This window comes from Elgaria multicarinata, chromosome 8, assembly GCF_023053635.1.
Source record: "Elgaria multicarinata webbii isolate HBS135686 ecotype San Diego chromosome 8, rElgMul1.1.pri, whole genome shotgun sequence".
In the NCBI taxonomy this organism is placed as follows: domain Eukaryota; kingdom Metazoa; phylum Chordata; class Lepidosauria; order Squamata; family Anguidae; genus Elgaria; species Elgaria multicarinata.
Window position 1 is genome coordinate 90333247 of NC_086178.1, and position 6263 is coordinate 90339509.

The following is a 6263-nucleotide window of genomic DNA, read 5'->3' on the forward strand; positions in this document are numbered from 1 at the left end:
ACCAGTAGAGCTATATGGACCCCAATGGTCTGACTCAATAAGGCAGCTTCCTCTGTTTCGATGAGTGGCAGCAATTCTCCTGGATGTCAGGTGGAGGCTTTGCCCAGACCTGCTGCTGGGCGTCTTTTTCAAATGGAAATAAAAGGGGTCGAACCTGAGATCTTCTACATAGAAGTTTATGCTCTACCACTGAGTTGCAGCCCTCAGCGCTGACCCATTAGAGTGAAGCTGATACCAGAGCTTGAGCAACGCACTGGGGAAAAGGCACCTTTTGGATTTTTCTACCCATCACCAAAATATCTTGGGATTCCAAGGCGTTGAGCTCACTTAATTTAGTACCATGAATGTACTTTTCTATGTAACAGAAGCAAAAAAGATCCCCCAGAAGCTTATAATCTAAGTTTCATCTTGGGGGAGAGGGAGGGGAGCTTCATTTCTATATGGCACCTGTTGTAAGACAGATAAACAAGGCCAAAAAGAAGAAGGTAGGAACCCATTTTGGTTCAAATTCCAACAAAAGTTGGGTGTGAGACTCACTCAAAGCAATGGGACTTAGGTTAGTCCCAATGAGACTTGAATCCCAAGTCTCTTCGTCTTTAGTCAGCAGTAAGTCTCAATGAATTTAATGGTGCATAGGTATACCCTCACTGTCAATTTACATTTTGGGAAATAGAAAAGAAAAAAAGAGCACAAACTCTAAGCACAAAACAAAACAGAGCGAGCACAAAACAAATGTAAGTTAATAATAAGGCAAGTAAATAGAGAATTTGAAAGCGCTAAGGGCTAAAGTGTGTGTGTGTGTGGTGGGGGGTATGTGTGGTGCTCCAGATGTTTTTGTCTACAATTCCCATCATCCCTCACAAGTATGCTAGTATGACAGGAGTTGCAAGCCAAAACATCTGGTGGGCTGCAAGTTACCCACCCTGGTCTAAGGCATACATGTTCCTTAAACAAGGAAATGCATCAAGGCAGAGATATTTCTCTGCTTCTTCCTAATGAGTGTTGAAATTATGTTTTGCTGGATCAGGACCTTGTGTTTAGAATGTCAGCAACACAGTGGCAGAAGAAACTCATAAAGTAGCAGGACCTAGTTATTTTCCTATGTGCATCATTTCTGTGTTTAGTTTTTGTGTGTGCTGATATCTAAACAGTAAAAAAGAAACAATAGTATAAGTATGGCATTTTCCCCCCACTGTGGAAATTTCCTGCTTGGACTAGAGAGTTAATTAAAGGTTTTAGTTAACATTCAGGCCGTGTCACTTTCTGGAAATTAACAACTTCTTCTGAAGATTCAGAAAGCTCTCTGGAATTCAGTTGTGAAGTGGGAAAGCAATGCCTGATTGCTTTATTCCAGGGTAGCACAACAGAAATCCACATAGCTCAGTGAGGGACACATGCTCTGCTTACCAGAGGCTGCAGCTTTAATGTCAGGCATGTCCAGTTAGGTAGCACACCTTGGAAAGCCCTTGTCACTTAGAGCAGACAAAACTATACTATATGAACCTATGATCTGACTTCATGTCCCATCACCCCCAACCAATGTGGTCAGTGTTCAGGAATGCTGGGAGTTGTGGTCCAGGACATCTGAAGGGACTAGGTTGTCTACTGCCGGCATAGGCATAAATGATTAGAAGGAGCAGGGATGGGCAACTTTGGGCCTTCAACTCCCATCAGACCTAGCCAGCATAGCCAATGGGCAGTTGTAGGCCAAAACATCTGGAAGGCCAAACCTTTGTCCTAGTGGATGTCATACTGCAGGTTGTAATGTTCTCTTTTATTCATTGGGGATGGTAATTCCCAGCCAGCTACTATCAAAATCCTCAGGCCATTTCACATTTTTATGATATGCAAAGCTAGTTGAGAACAGGATCAAACCAGCCAGAAGCGCAGTGCAACTTCGTATTGAGATCAGTACAGGAAGCTTTTTACACCCTGACTGATGTTTAGCATTACAAATGTTCCCCAAAGTGCTTTGTTCCATGCTGCCGCCACCACCTATAAATGGGCTTTTAAAATAGGGAACTATTTGTCTAGTCTAGTTCATTAAACAAACTCCAATACCTGGAAATTTAAAACACACGTCGTGCTGAAAGGGAATTTGTGATTATCCAGTCCTTAGGACTATTTGTGAATTGACAATCTATATGGGTTTAACATGAGTTGGGTTGCCACCTTTTCTTCTCCTGGCCCCTCTGTGTTTATGAACAGTTTGAAATGCAGAATTTAAGTGGATTTTCCTATCAATTCATCATGCCATTCAAGTTTGATCTCTTTACTTTCTGCACATTGGGACTCCTTATTAAGGGTACAAGAACAAGGCCAGTAAAAGGAGTTGCAACCCTGAACTCTGGGATTTAACAAACATCAAATTTGGGAAATTCTACTGTGGTTGCATTCATAACCTAGCCATTTCCGGATGCAGAGGGTGTGCTCATCCTGCCACTCTGCACAGGAACTCCTTCAGGAGCCAGGGTTGCCAATCCCCCCCCCCGCCCCCAGCAAGGTTGCTATGTCTTTAGTGACTGCATGACAAGCAGAAATTCAGCTGATGACATGCATTCCCATCATTTGTGGCTGCATGCAAAGACAAGCTTTGTCAATTGAGCTGTTTGGTTTTCAACCAGCTTTTAAATGCATGGAAGCCCTTCGAGGAAAATAAAACACAAAAAATCCCAGCCCCACTAACAGCTCGAAAGATTACGACTGCTCCCTCTGCCCAGACGACAGAGCGGTGGCCCCAAGCCAAGCTGTAGGAGTCAACCACACAAAAGATCTATATGGATGGCTCTTAAGCCACACTATAGGCAGCATGTCAGAAAATGTGCTAGCTTCAGCTTTTACAATCACACGCAACTGCAAAGCAAGCCAGATCATACTGGCATGTGGTATGGCTCCTTTTTGGCAGAGACCAATAATATGTGCTGTGCTATTTACTCCTGGTTATTTAAAAAGCTTTCCTTCTGCTGTCTGGATCTGGAGTTATTGGCTAGAGATTTGTTTGTACATAATTAGAGTTCATGTACAGATCGTAGCACTTGGGAGGGAAGAGCATCATAAAAGCTTTTACTCAGTACAAAATGTTCCTCTTGGCATCTCCTGGAAACACCAAGAATATCACAGCACAAGGCCTTTTGTTGTATTCTCTCTCAGAAAACTATTTTTACTGCATGTCTTGCATCCCACAATCCTCCTACAACTTAAGGGTGATGCACTCGAGATGATGGCCTCCATCTCCAGACTTTGGATAGGTTAAGGAACAAAATGTTCAATAAAAATGGTTGATCAAAAGGACCCAGCCATCATTTCTACAACCCCTCCCTTTCTCAAGATGAAGATGTTCCTGCAACAATCACCTCTGTAAATAGAAAAGAGAGTCAAAAGTTTAAGGAAGATGTTGCATTTTGTTTCGTTTTGAAACAACACAAGAAGCTCTTTATGGAAAGAAAACTGTCATTTTCTTGGGACTGAAATGGGAAATTCTTCACCAACAGAGCTGGCAAGTTGCAATCCATGGCTAACTCTTTTACCTTTAAATCAGGGGTGCCTAACCTGCAGATCCACAAGGCCTTAAGACCAGGTTGGCTCTCACTGTGCTGTCTTTCCATTGGCAGGCAACAACATTTTTATCCAAGCAGGCCTTTGGCATGTAAGCCAGGGGTGGGCAGAAGGTAGATCTCTAGACGTTTTGGACTTCAATTTCCAAAAGTCTCTTTTGGCATGGTCAATGGCCAGGAATGCTGGGAGTTGACATCTAAAACATCTGGAGCTCTATTTTTTTGCCCACCCTTAATCTGTTGCTGCTGTGGGTTCTACTGTGTTGGGTGCAGTTTTATATATTTTATTGTGTTCTTTAAAATTGTTTTTGATCTATTTGTTGTTATTATTGTTTTAACTAATTTTTTTAATCTCTGTTTTATTAGCTGCTTTGAGTGCCATTATTTTGGTAGCAAAGCGGAGTATAAATCAAATAAATCTAGATGAGGAATGCTTTTGTGTGTGGGAAGACTGTGAGCTCAGATCAATTCCAGTACTCAAAACAAGTTCCTAGGCTCAGAAGTCTTCAATTCAAAGAGTACATCTTTTACACCTGGCTCCAGTTGGTGGATCTTGGGGGTTCTAGTAAAATTCTAACTAGATCTTTTAAACCTGAAGTGTGCCTGCTCCTTGTCTAATTGTGCCACAAAACGGTTTGCGATAGGTAGGCCTGGTTCAGACAACACGCTAAACCATGCTGCTTAACCACAAAATGGTTAAGGGAATGCATGCATTCCCTTAACCATTTTGTGGTTAAGCAGCATGGTTTAGCGTGTTGTCTGAACCAGGCCAGTGTGTTGATAATTAAGAGAAAGGCAGGAAACAGGAGGTAAAAGCTTGTCCATGTTAGGCTTGGACAATCAACTTCTCCCCTAGCTATTTTCTTCCTTATTATTGGAGCCTCTTAAAAACTACAAGGGAAAATGAATGTGAAATACTGTAGCTCCTTTATCTCCTCCCAATTTAAAAGTAAAAGGGAAGTAAAGTAATTAAAAAGTAAAGAGGAAACCTTCAGGTTGCAACCTGGCAACTTTCTTCACAAACATAGGAAAAGGTAGAGAAAAAAGGTGCTGATATAACTCTAAAAAGCCTTGTACTCTTTCTTGTTTATGTAGCAGGTTTCATAGCAACAATAATTTGCCAATTAGTTAAATGTTTTTGGTTGGCCAGAAGGAATCTGAAGTAGTTAGAATACTTTGGATTGGATCAACAGTTTTAATAGAATCACAGACTTTTGAGTTCTACAGAGCTCTTTTTTCCTACTTGATAAAAAAAAGTTTGGTTTAGTCGGCTCTGTAGTAAAAATTAAATGGAATGCTTGTATGGGACATATTTTGGACACTTAACATTGCAGAGAGAAATGTACAGATTAATCAGCAATGAGAACATGAAATGCATCACTGGCTGGATGGTCACAACTAGTTATTTTAGCAGCTTGTAATTAGCATTATTTGCTTACCATGTTTATGAATACAGCATTTGAGCACCAGCTGTATGCTGGTATGCTACATCAATCCTGTAGAATCCCTATTGTGAAATTATGGCCTTCAAAGTCTGACAAATCTCAGTCATCTGTGAAGAAAGTTAGATTAATGACTGGAAGCCCAATCCATGGTCAACTTTTTGTTGCAGCTAAAGGGATGTTTGTAGCATTTCAAGCCAGGTAAAGTCATGTATGTCTGTCCCATTTGCCACAGAAAAAAGCTGAAAATTACCCTTAATCTGAAATCAATAGGATTTATGCATAAACTTGCTTAAGAGTGGGGTGTTACTAAGCCAATATGTAGCAGGAACTACAAAATTCCTCTCCCAGTGTGAGATATGTTTAGGCCGAGAGTAATGTAACGAATTTCTAAGTAGCCAGGAGAACTAGAAATGTTTTTATTTTATTTTTTAAAAAGGGTAAAATAAGAGTGGACTAAATAAATAGCCCATACGTGGCATAAGACCATTCCAGAAGCTGCATGTTGCTCTGTATACAGATAACATTAAAACCATAGCACTACATACAGAATCTTTCAGTTACCTAATCTAATTGTTCTGGGCATCATCTAAACTCCTTACTTATAGACACAGTAGTATTTCTTTAATGTTGGCCAGTTAAGCAGCCAATTATGGACTGATTAACACATACAATAAAGCAAAGCAAGGTTACCTATAGGGTGTAATCCCATGCATGTTTAGACAGAAAGAAGTCCTACAGCTTCTAAGGATGCAATGCTATATATGCTTAGACAGAAAAAGTTCTACAACTGGAAGTTGTAGGGCTTCTTTCTGTCTAAACATGCATAGGATTGCACCCTTAGACAAATTATACAAGGATAATGGAACTGTGATGAGAGATTTCTGGTTTTGAGCATTCAGTGCTCATGGACATTGTAACTGTAGTAATACACCAGCTCCCATTGACCTCATGCTGGTAGATCACGATGAAATAAATACACAAAAACATTCCTGAATGCAAGGGATGAATCTACCCTTAAATTTCATGGAAAGCAGGACACACAAAGTTCAGCTGTCTTCCACAAGGCAAACACACATGGTCATCAACTATGATGTTATCTTCTGTGTTGGCAGACATGGCAGTGGAACTGTGACACTTTCTCTATAGTAATTTCTTTAAATCATCCTTGTGGGGCTAGCCCGTTTTAAAACTAACATTAAATATGGAGAGCAGCTTTATAGATGCTCATGTTGGCACCAGCCAGTTTTCATTTTTCCTACTCCCA